The sequence below is a fragment of the Dermacentor variabilis genome, chromosome 6 (assembly GCF_050947875.1).
Source record: "Dermacentor variabilis isolate Ectoservices chromosome 6, ASM5094787v1, whole genome shotgun sequence".
Classification (NCBI taxonomy): domain Eukaryota; kingdom Metazoa; phylum Arthropoda; class Arachnida; order Ixodida; family Ixodidae; genus Dermacentor; species Dermacentor variabilis.
In genome coordinates, this window is record NC_134573.1 from 123,933,858 (window position 1) to 123,947,101 (window position 13,244).

Consider the following 13,244-nt stretch of genomic DNA (forward strand, 5'->3'; position numbering starts at 1 on the left):
TAAACTATTCTACTAGATTTCAAAATTATAAGCAATCCAGAGAGAGACTAAAGCTTTCGTCAACAGGAAGTTCCCAAAGATCGTATAATGCCCGCTTAAGACACCCAGAAATCAACAGGGTACTCACCACTGGAAAAAATAAAACAGCACCCGGTCGGGATAGAGTACATTACACAATGCTCGCTCACCTATCCCCTAAAGTAAATGAGACCTTGCTTCGTTTTTCGACAGAAACTGGGAAACAGGGAAAATGGCGAACGAGTGGAAGAAAGCCATTATAATCCTTTTCTTAAAATCTGAAAAGCATCCTACAACAGCAACCAGCTACATGTCTATAGCACCCACAAGCTGCCTTGCAAAGTCTTATGAAGCCATTATAAGTGTATAATCGACATACATCATTGAAACTGAGAACGTGCTGGATTATCGTCATTGTGGGTGCAAGAAAAGTTACGCTACAACAGATAATCTAGTCCGACCAGAACACGAGATACGTGCGGCCTTTCTACACAAGCAATACTGTCTCACAGTTTTCTTCGATCTTTCGACCTAGAAAAGGCGTACGCCAAAACATGGAGGTTTGGTATTTCAAGGGGCTTAGCAGATTTAGGTATCCGAGGTAGGATGCTCAAATGTCTAGCCAATTTCATGTCCGAACGAACATTTCAAGTGCGTTTAGGAACAGTACTGTCACGCGTTTTCATTCAGGAAAAGGGTGTGCCACAGGGATGTGTATTAGGCACAACACTGTTTGTGGTGAAAGGGAACTGAGTCAATAATGTAATTACATCCCCGGTAATGCACTCAATATATGTCGATGAGCTAGAAATTGCGTGTCGTGCATCAAACTTTACAACACTGAACTTGACACAAATGCATCGATCACATTCGACTAGGCGAATGATAGCGCGTGGGGAAATGAGAAACAGCATGGGTTCCGACGGTGAAGCTTCCTTTACTCAACTCTCTGACACTGTTTCCGCGAGTCATCGATTACTATTCTGCTGCTAAGACCAAACGTATACAGTATTCAGTAATGTGGAAACTTGGGCTAGTTGGTGATTGATCATCATACCTTGCTGGTGAAGCAGCGCACTGACATGGACGCAGAGTCACAGAGTACAGGATACGGACACAGAGCACAGGACGCCTTCTTGTGTGTCTGCTCTGTGTCCGTGTCAGTGCGCTGCTTCACCAGCATGGTATGATGTATACAGTGTTTAAAAGGAATAAGCACATAACTAGAACTGTCTAACATCACACACACACACATGACACGGCACGGCACGTCACCGCTAGTCGTGACTGCAGATGTCGAATGGCTTCTTCAGCGAAAAAGCTCTGTCAAATAAAGTCATCTAACCACAACGCTGAGTCTATCGCTACTGAGCCGGCATTCTCAGCCAACTCGCAATTATACGATGTGGGACGTGCCTCTTTATTCTATGTGGCATATTCTCACTTTGCTTCGTCATTCTAATTTCATGTTTTCTTTCCCACTTTCTTTCTATAGCGTTCTGTTTTCTTCCAGCCAGCTTCCCTTTTTCCAGTCTTCATCTCTCCACACTTCTGTCTCCCTTGCTCGCTTGTACTTTCCTTCAAGCGGTGGTGTGGGTCTGTGTTTTGCCGACAAACAAGGCGTCGCCTCTACCAACACAGCGACGCTTAGATTGCGCTTCGCAGTATGAGTCAACGAAAAATAAGCAATCTAGTCTCACGCGCTCAATTTCTGTCCGCGTGCCCCACTGTAATTCACACGCAATACACTTCTTTGTTGACCCCAAGTTAGCCCGCATAGCATAAACACACTCTTCGGGGTCCGTAGCTCCTTTTATGCTGGAAAAACAAAAGAAACATACTGAGACATTGGCAAGAAAAACTTCCGGCGATTGCATGACAATGTTCCATCCCAGCAGAGCGATAGAGCCAGTCCTGTTTGCATGCAAATCATGCGACAGCTCCAGTTCTGGTGCGTGCCCCGCTTTCGTCGGACACTGCTCAATGTATTTTGCCTGCCGAGGCTCGTGAACGAAAAGTGAGAAAAAAAAAACTATCAGGCTTCCTTACCGGCATAATCGCATATACGGTTGATCTCATATATTCTGCTTTAATATGTGCCGTAGGGCAAGATGCTAGAAAAAGAAATAATTGGCAGTATAGCTCAGTCAGTTGATATTGGAGCGCTATAACTAAGCTTTAACTTCTAGCGTGCTTAGTAGTGATCAGTCGCGTTTTTTTAAAATGCATTATTGTTATATGTTAGCAAGTATCAATTTCATTACACCCGCTGTTATCCAATAGGGAAGTGCATGGCAATAAATTTAAGGCCAATTTCAAACAATTCAGAGCATTAAGAAAATTAATAAGACCACCTGTATCTGCACGTTCGTATGTAGCCCGCTTTAGCATATGATGCAATTCGTATTGCTGTCAAGGAAGTTCTGATATCATGACGCTTTCATGCCCCTATCGTGTTGCCTCATCAGATGTAACATGCTTGTGACATACGCAGGGATATAGCTTTAACCAGACCAATAATTTTGCATTTGCGAAGGCAAGTTGAAATGCACCAGTGAGATACGTTGAAAGACGTAAAGATTAAAAAAATGCGGGCCGCTTAACGAGGTAAGTCAGGTGCAAAAGTAAACGAACCACAGTTTAGCCTCTTTTGGATATTCAACAGGCCAGCTTCATGCAAAATGGGTACGAAGCAACACTATTAAAGGCCATATTCACATAGCTTAGCACATGCGGGTCTTGTGCCTATATATATGCTTTATTCCTCCCGCACTAAAATTTGCTTGCGAGTTAGCGCGTGTGCTGTATTTTCACGATTCTTTGTCCCTAGGATGCTACTACTATAAGTTCTTAAAACGTACCAACTCAACCGGCTTTCAATCCTATTGCAATATGTACACGATGCTGTGCGCTACGCAAACTCTTGGAACGCGGAACTCTTTTTCGGAAGACACAGCAGACAATAGGTGTCGCCTAAAACGGGGCCGCCGTGACGTTTTTTTTCGGCTCTCGCAATCGCTGCCGGCGCATGCAGCCTGTCAAAGCACAGCCTTCAAGATATGTTTTTGTTACTCGGGGGGAGCAGGAAGAAACCGGCGTGGATTTCGATACCACCTATGCTATACCAGAAAGAAGAAAATAAGTTGTGAGCATCGCGAAGGAAACAGCGGACACAGTTATCTTTGTGTCCGCCTGTGGGGATGACTTTATTTGCCGCTTCCATTACATAAATGCACTTTGAGATATTATTCACTGCAGATAAACTTGATTTTACCTGTAGAGAAAATAAATTGAACATCACATTCTGCTGATCACTCTCGGTTCAGATTTCAATGAATAAAATTAAGGAAGTGTCCGCTGACTCACATTCGATAGAGATTTATGACAGGATCAATTGAGCCACACTGGGTACACATTTAATTTACTAATTATACAGCACCCTCAGAATCTGAAAATCTCAACGCATTTGGTTCGACATTCGCTAATCGAAATGCATTCATTATATTGAGGTTTTATATTAGCAAGGTTGCGTGCTGTTTAGTTATTTATTCCATGACTATAATGATACATTTATGCTTATTTATTTATTGTTTAATTGCGTTGAACAGAGATTCCCATCATTGGGTGCATCCCATGTCCCGTGAGACTTTTGTAATGAAACGCGCTTGTTCTCTAAAAGGGCGTTTTTTTTTTTCAGCTACCCTATTTGATGCACTAGTTTTCTACAAACTAAAAGTAACAAACAAGAACAAAAACAATGGAAACAAAGGCATGCTCACAACTGCATTGTTTTTCCTAGGACAAACGGTGAAGAGTTAATCTTTTCATGCGTCAAATGTGCAGAACTGACGCAAGGACGGCGTACGTCAAATTTACTGAGAGCTTATGTCCGAGTGCTCGAAGTACTTTAAATTCAGGTTTTCCGATTGCGGATTATTAAGGTAGTTTATTCGTTAAATCGGTATGGCAAGATTTCGACAATGTCGGCTACTTTTTTCGCCCGTGTTTTTTAATCTGAAAGATTAGGGGCCCATCTTTGACAAATGCCGAAATTCAAGAGTAATTATCCGATCCTGAGCCGGTACTCGCAACAAAACTTCCTAGCTCTCTGTTCTTTATAAAATTAGCTTTTTCTCTCTCCCTTTCTCTCCCCGCCAGAATTGTTCGTGCGGCCACATTGCAGCCAATCCTGAGGCTTCACATATTATTAGCGATTACGGCAACTGGTAATGATTACGTGCGTAAATTAAGAGTGTCGTAAATTTGCTGCCCTATCCTTTTTTTTTACTCAGTAGATACCCCTTTAGTCTTATTTTTTCTGCTTAAAGGGACACTAAAGGTTACTATTAAGTCAACGTGGACTGTTGAAATACCATCCCAGAAACCTCGAAACGCTTGTTTCGTGCCAAGGAGAGACTTATTTTAAGAGAAAATGCGTTCTGAAGCGTCCGCGTGCCTTTAGCGCAGTTCAAATCGCCCGCCCTCCGATCGAGGAGTACTGACATCATGGTCTCATAGTGACGTTGCGCCATCGGTGAGTAGAACAGCGTCCGCAGACGGCGCTACGGCTTTTCTGCGCAAAACGCAAACGCGCGGCCAGAAACAGAGCCAAGACAGAGCCGACAGCAGAGCGAAAGCGGGAGTATGGTGGCTAGCGGAAGGAGAAACGCGCGACCATAAGCTGGTACTTCATTCTGTGACGCAAACTTCGACGCTCGTCGCAATCGACCCTGACGACGACAGATTGGCTCCCAATGGTGGGCTCAACTTCAGCGATTTGAGCACTGACGAGCGCGACCTGCTGCTGAGGGCTCGCGCTGCCGGCGTCGTTCCGTACTACGACGGCGGCCTCGACACCGGCTCTCCGGAGCGGGAAAGCAACGAGGGCTTCCCACGACATCACATGGACGTGGCATTCTCGCTGCTTGTTCCAAATGAAAGTTTCGCGTGCCAGCAGAACCTTCACAGCACGACGCGATAACGAAACTACTGAAACTCCAAAGCGTGCGCAGCGCAGAGTCGAGCGCGCAGAGTCGAGCGAAAATGAAGCCTTTCGACCACCCATATTACTTAAGGGTAACGTCAAAATGGTATTTTTTCTTTGACTCGAATAGACGTAGACAAGTAGCATTTTTTTCCGTCTTATAATCGAATGAAATGATATTTTTAATACGAGTAGTTGAGTATTAGTAACACAAATTATGCGGAGTGCTTTCGTCATCGGGCTAGTACCGGAATGTCGCTCAGGGGTGTCAAATCGTGTCATGCATTTACCTCAACTTCTCGGTTACTAAAGCTCTGTTCGCGATTATATTGACGCCTTAGACGTTCTAGAACATTGCTCTACCACTTTAACTTGAGTTTCTGGTAACCTTTAGTGTCCCTTTAAACGATGCCTACTCCGCTTATTCTCTTGAGGCGCATGAGATGCACGCCCACGTTGCGCGCCAGAACCCTATACACAACAAGTACTAAACAAACGGCTTTGCTAATTGCTAGTTAGCAAGCTTTGCTAACTAGCAACTTGCTAGTTACTTGTTTTGCTTGCTTGCTTTGCTTGCTAACTTGCTAATTGCAAGTTAGCAAGCTTTGCTAATTGCGTTCTGTTGAAAGCAGTCGCCTCACGTGCAAATTCGCTGTTTGCTGGCCGCTGCTGGCTTTACCTCGAGTTATACCGGCCGTTTTATTCGAGCTGAAATCAGCTTGGAGTTTCGTAGGGAAAATAAGATTCGCTGCCGCCTGTTGTACTTAAAAGCTTTTCCCATGGACTCTGAAGCGCATTATAAAACTACGCTGTGTGATTAGGCTTATCCTGAAGGAATAGGAATAGGAGTGATGATGGGTGAAGAATGATGGGTGTACCGTTAAGGGGGGCGATAAGAAGAGGGCAGAGTAGGTGAGGGAACAAACGCGGGTTATGACGTCTTAGTTTAAATCAAGAAAAAAACCTGGGGGGGGGGAGGCATGGGCAGGGCATGTAATGAGGAGGGAAGTTAACAGATGGTCATTAAGGGCTACCGTCTGGGTTCCAAGAGAAGGGAAGCGTAGCAGGGGCGGCAGGAAGTTGGGTGGGTGGATGAGATCAAGATGTTTGCAGGGATAACATGGCCACAATTGGCACATGACCGGGGTAGTTGCAGAAGTATGGGAGAAGCCTTTGCCCTGCAGGAGGTGTAGCCAGGCTGATGATGATGATGCTTAGACAACTTTCGAAACTGTTTTGATGTCACCTTGACAAAAATAATAAAGGAGGTACAGGAGAGTGGCCAGCACGGTGTGGGTGGCGAATAATTAACCGCGAAAACAAGACAGAACGGTAACAGGATGTTCACCACGTGGTCCATATTTGGTGGGAATACTCAGTTGGTAATTTACAATTGATTAAAGTTGAACTATAATATGAAAATTCTGCATTCGCGTGCGTATATGTCAGTGTGACGATGGATAACACACACACACACACACACACACACACATATATATATATATATATATATATATATGTACTTTTTTTCCTCCGCAATTGATGCTTAAACATGGCTGCTGTCCCGTTCGCTTCATTACTGGTTACGTATGCCCTTTAGGAGTTATTCATGCTGTACTTGTGGGCCCAATATAAAACAGGACACAAAACAAGATATCATAAGAAAAACTCACCTCCTCGAAGTGAAATTGAAATTTGAGGGAGTGCAGCGACAGCTACGGCGGTGCCGCAGCTGTAGTTGCAATTCTCTATGACAGTTCTTGGTTTAGAAACGCTTGCATAGAGCGATATTTCCTGTGCAAATTCGGATACATTCAGAAACTATAGAACGTAAAATGAGCACTAGAAACGAAGGAGCAGGTGACGTCATAACAGTACTAAAGCTGGTCCTCTTAGCAGCTGCAACGTGCTGTCGCAGATTACATAAATTCTGTGTGCGTTTGAGCTTACCTGGTGGAAGGAACAATTTCTGTGCAATAAATATAAGAAAGCTTAGACGGCTGATCAGTTCACTATGCTAACATTGATAGGAAGGGGTGGGGAGGGGGGTGAACCACTGAAGGCACCGCCGCAACAAATCCCAAATGTCCACAGGTTCGGCTTTTGATTGAATCAACACAAGGACTAAGCACTGAAAGCTGCCTTCAAAATCGAATCGATTGTTAAAATTAAATTATGGGCCTTAACGTGCTAAAACCACTTTCCGATTATGATGAATGCCGTATTGGAGGACTCCTGGGGTTCTTTAACGTGCACCTAAATCTAAGTACCACGGGTGTTTTCGCATTTCACCCCCATCAAAATGCGGCCGCCGCGGCCGGTAATCATCGATTGTAACATCGTCTTGCCATGTGCTAATGAGCTCCTTTCGCTCGGGCACCAAGCCTGCTATTAGCCGCGGCGATTCGCATCGTCTCTTCTTACCGGGCTCCGGTTCTTTCCTGCCCTCGCTCTGTTTGAGAAACAAATTTTAAGGCGCTAAGTCGAAGCGCAAGGCCTCTGTCCTCGCGGAAGAAGACGACGAAGTGTCTTCTTGGCAGAACACTTGTTTCTGTGCTCTGTGAATTTTTGGTGACATCTTCGCTATTCGTGGTCTCCCCGTCTTGCGGCCATGGACGCGGAGCATGCCAGAAGCCCGCCTGGCCAGAAGTCATCACGGCCGTCAACCGCAAGGAAGCGAGTTGGCTCCCCCAGTGACACCGAAGACACCGAGCTGTACTCTATGTCGGAAGACGACTCATCCGACGACGGCTTCATACCCGTCCGGAGTAAGAGGGCGAGGAGAAAAATCGCCACCACAGCGCCGTCAACTCCTGCGAGCACAACGACTGTGAAGTCAAGGCCTGCGCGCTGGCCACACGTCATCATCTTTATGCCGGAAGAACCGTCAAGCAACCTACGATTGCTGAACAGGCAAGCCCTATCCATTTTTCTGGAATGTGCGGTGCCGGATCAAATTAAAGACATAAGAATCAATCCACGCAAGAATTTACTCGCCATAGACGTGTACAACGCGAGTGCGCTTAGAAAACTTCAAGAAATCACAGAGCTAGACGGAATCAAAATGCGCCCCTTTATCCCGATCGACGACACATCCATAGCCGGTGTGATTTACGACATTGACATTGCCATTCCCAATGATGACTTACCTAGCCTCATCAAGCCGGCATACGAAGGCACGTTCATTACGCAAGTGCGCCGTCTTGGGAATACGCGCTGCGTAAAAGTAATATTCAAGGGGGATTGTATCCCATCCCACGTTAAAGTCGGACATTTCCGACATCCGGTTCGACCATTCATCCAGAAGCCGCTTCAATGCCATCAGTGTTTCAGGCTAGGACACGTCAAAGGCGTGTGTCCCAACTCGCTACTGTGTCCCCGTTGCGCTGAACCTCATGCAGAACAGACCTGCGGTGCCACGGTACTGAAGTGCGTCAACTGTAGCGGCCCTCACGCGGCCTCATCGAAGGACTGTCCCCGCATCAAGCGGGAGCGCGCGGTTCTCAAGCAAATGGCGACAGACAATTCGGCCCACAGGGAGGCAGCCGAAGTAGTCCGGCGTCGGCGTCGACGTAGGCGCCATCGTACGTCTTCGACGAAGGCGCATGCGCGAAGTGACAGTACCCACTCCACTGCGGTGCCAGTTAGTCACGCCGCGAAAAGGCCCACCACTTCCACGAAGGCAGCAGAAAAGACTCTATCTTTAGAGGAGTGGCCTACGCTACCGAGCCGCTCCCTTGCGAAGGAACCTCAGAAGGTCGGGGCCCCACCTGATCCTTCTCCGGCCATGGATGATTCACCTAAAACAGACCGCCAAGTCATCTCGCTGCTAAGTTCTCTCATGGAGGCCATTCGAGCAACTTTAGTGGACATCGGGACACCCTGTGCTCAAAACGCACTTAAAGTGCTGGACGCCTTAAGCCCAGTGCTTGCATCCCTCAACTAGAAAGATGGCTACCCATACCCCATCCTTCCAGAAAGAAGTCAAGGCAGCGTCCGTCATCCAGTGGAACGCCAGAGGGCTAAAATCACGAATTTCAGATTTTCGTCAGTTTGTGTACACCAATCTGTTTCCACTCATCGTCATTTGTGAGCCCAACTTGTCGAAATCAATAAGACTGTCAGGATACGAATTTATCATGTCATCAACAAATGGTGCATGCAGCAAAATCATCATTTTTGTTCGTCGTGAACTCACCTATGTTTTGCAACCAATTGCGCCCCACGACGACAATCAATATATATGCATCACAGTTAAAAAGAACAAACTCTTGTTTACTCTCATAGGCGTGTATATATCGCCTTCCAGCAATTTCGATACCAAAAGATTTGCGGATATCTTGAGTGTTTGTCCCGCCCCATGGGTCATCATAGGAGATTTCAATGCACACCATCCAGCATGGGGAAGTAGAAGGACAAATGCAAGGGGACGAAGATTAGCAAGCATCGCCCACAACTATGGCCTTACTCTCCTGAACGATGGTAGCCCCACCTTTCTTCGAGGCGTGACTTACGGCAGCTGCCTCGACCTTGCTTTCGTCTCCTGCTCTCTCGCCAGATGTGTGAAGTGGTTTCCAGACATTGAGACACATGGGAGTGACCACATTCCCACCTATCTGAACATCAAAGGCTTGTCGTCTAGATCAGGCTTACGGAGTACCATTCGGACGATTCAATGGGCCAACTTCAAGTCTGAGATGGAAGATGCCTGCCGCGAGGGCCTACCATCTGGGTTAGAGCAAACGATTAAAATTACGATGCAAAACGCCACTCGCATGATGACGATCTCTTCCACGCGAAATGACTTCGACATAGAATTAGAGCGACTTCGAGCGCTTCGTCGCCGGGCGGAACGTCGATATCGGCGTACAAAATCAATCCACGACCTTAGGGCAGCCAGGAGGGTGCAAAAGAAGATTCAGCGTCGTATGGATAGATTAGCGTCGGAACGTTGGGCAACGTTTTGCCAGAAACTCGACCCCCGCAAGCCACTGTCTCACATTTGGAAAACGGTGCAAGGTCTGCGTTGCCTTCCGGAACGGCGTTTCCCATTCAAGGCGCTAGCGCTTTTCCAAGGGCGGCAAGACATCGATGTCGCAGAAGACTTTTGTGCACGGATCGCAGACCAAGCGACTCGTCCAAATCCTCCAGCCCGAGCTGACGTCCCCCATTCCCGTGATTGCCGCATGGACCTTCCTTTTACAATGGAGGAGCTCGAAGCGGCTCTAGCTCTATGCAGGCGCTCATCATCTCCGGGTCCGGATGGTATATCATACCGGGCCTTGTGCTATCTCGGAGAGTCCGCACGGATAGAGTTGTTGAGCCTTTACAACTCCTCATGGCAGGAGGGAAATGTTCCTGACGAATGGAAAGTAAGCCGCCTGGTGCCACTCTTAAAGCAGGGCAAATCCCCATTAGAACTCACCTCTTACCGCCCAATAGCGCTGGCCAGCTGTGTAGGAAAGATAATGGAACGGATGATCCTTGGCCGCCTGGAATGGTACCTCGAATACTACAAGATTTATCCGATTTCCATGGCTGGTTTCCGACGTGACCGCTCTTCCATCGACAATGTAGTTGATCTCGTTTCATATGTCCCGCACGAAAGGTCCCGTAAGCGTATATCTGCAGCTTTATTCTTAGATGTGAAAGGGGCATACGATAACGTATTACATGAGGCCATTCTCGACGCCCTTGCGACGGTTGGCCTAGGTGGTCGAGTTTTTTTGTGGATTGCAAGTTACCTATCTGCAAGATCATTCTTTGTGTTAACTGACGATGGCCCAACTGCGCGACGCTATACCAGCAGGGGCGTTCCTCAAGGCGGTACTCTCAGCCCGACGCTATTCAACCTCGCTCTTGTTGGACTTGCTGAATACTTGCCAACTACCATCAAAATTTCAATATACGCTGACGACATCTGTGTCTGGACTTCGGCAGTCACACATCCTCAGATACGTGCGCGACTTCAACGAGCGGCATTTTTGACAGCGAACTACTTGTGTAAACAGGGTCTCAGCATATCACCAGAAAAATGCGCACTAGTAGCATTTACTCGCAAACCGATGACGCCTTATATCATCTCAATCAATGGGCGGACCATTTCCTATGTCCGAACCCACAGATTCCTTGGCGTAATTATTGACCGAGACCTCTGTTGGAGCCCGCACGTGGCCTACATGAAACGGCGCCTGACAGCAACTTCCCAGGTGTTTAAATACTTGACAGGAAAGACGTGGGGGATGTCAGTAGACGCAATGCTTAAACTCTACAGAGCTCTCTTTCTCGGTTTTCTAAGATATAGTCTACCTGTACTGACCAACACCTGCAAGACAAATATTCGTGTTCTGCAGGCAACACAAGCTCAAGCACTCAGAGTCTGCCTTGGTTTGCCCAGATGCACGTCAACAGAGGCAACTCTTGCGATTGCTCGGGACCACCCAATGCGAACTCACATTACGGTGGAAGCCCTGAGAACGCACATCAGACATTTTGCACGTGCCACCTATCACCACCTTGCAGCACTACCTTCAGACAGGCACCAATCATCATTCTCTGCAACTATCATCAAATACAACGACAAACTTCCATCAGGCTTCACCGCTGCATCTAAACCATCGATACCCCCTTGGTGTCTTATCAGCCCCACAGTCCATCTCAGTGTACCAGGAATCGGGAAAAAGTCTGAACTGTCGTCGCCTGTGCTGAAACAACTGTCTCTGCTTCTTCTGCACGAGAGGTACGCGGACAGTGAACACATTTATACTGATGGTTCCACAAACATGCAGTGTTCTTCCGGTGCTGTGGTTGTCCCAGCAAAAGCTATTACCATCAGCTTTAGGACTGACCACCCAACATCATCGACATCTGCTGAACTAGCTGCTCTTTGCGCTGCACTTCGTTTCATCAATCGGGAGCCACCTCGACAATGGTCAATCTTCAGCGACTCAAGGGCAGCCCTACAATCTGTACAATCAGCTCTGCGTCGCGGGCCATTCGAACAGCTCGTATTCGATATTAGGTGCCTACTCCATACATCACAGGAGAAAGGACACCACGTGACGTTTCAGTGGCTGCCAAGTCACTGCGGCGTCACTGGAAACGAAGATGCCGATAATGCCGCTCGGGCAGCTCTTGAAGACGCACAAGAAGAGGCCATACCGCTTTCACGATCCGACGCAGCTAGCAGACTTCGAGTGCTTGCACAGGTGATCACGCTATCTCTATGGTGCACACCACACAGCCAGACCAACCAGAGCAACCGCCAATACCATCTGCCCTCGTTGGTGCATCTCTATATGCCAACTGGACTCCGCCGAAGAGAGGCGACTCTGCTTTATCGCTTATGGCTAGGGGTGGCTTTCACGAAATCTTACTCCTTCCGCATTGGAATGGCCGACAACGCTCTCTGTAATGCCTGTCTTTGCGAGGAGACGCTGGAACATATTCTGTGCGACTGTCCTGAATATACTGTTCAGCGACAGTCCATGGCATCTGTTCTAGCGCACCTTGACAGTAGACCATTGTCCCTCGACACGATTTTCACATGCCGCCGACAGAAGACATCGCAGGTGAAGGCGACAAAGGGACTACTTCGGTTTTTGAAAGAGACTGGATTAGACAAGCGGCTGTGAGAGTGATGTCACGTACCAAGCCAGATTGATGGACTCCAATGGACGATGTGTGTGTGCTGTGCTATGTGCTCTCTCTCCCTCTCCCCCTTTCCCATCTTTAATCTCCCCCGTCCCTCTCCCATGTGTAGGGTAGCAAACCGGTTATGCTAAACTGGTTAACCTCCCTACCTTTCCTTCTCCACTTTTTCCTCCCTTGTTATCGTCCGTACATTGCGTAAGAGTGCGTCGCGAGCCTTATGAGGTCAGTATGCTTCGACTCAGCCCCAGTAGCTGCGAAGCAACTGACTACGGCGGCGGTCAGACCTGTGACGCAGCAGAGGGTGATAAGAATCCCTGGGTCTGGACAGGCCGCCATTGTAATATGAACCTGGCAACGTTTAACGCAAGAACGTTACTAGTGAGGCGAGTCTAGTAGTGATATCAGAAAAATTAGAGGGCGGTCAATGGGATACAATAGGGCTCAGTGAAGTTAAGAGGACGAAAGAAGCATATACAGTGTTAAAAAGCGGGCACGTCCTGTGCTACCGGGGCTTAGCGGATTGACGAGAACTAGGAGTCGGATTCCTGATTAATAAGGAATTAGCTGGTAACATACAGGAATTCTATAG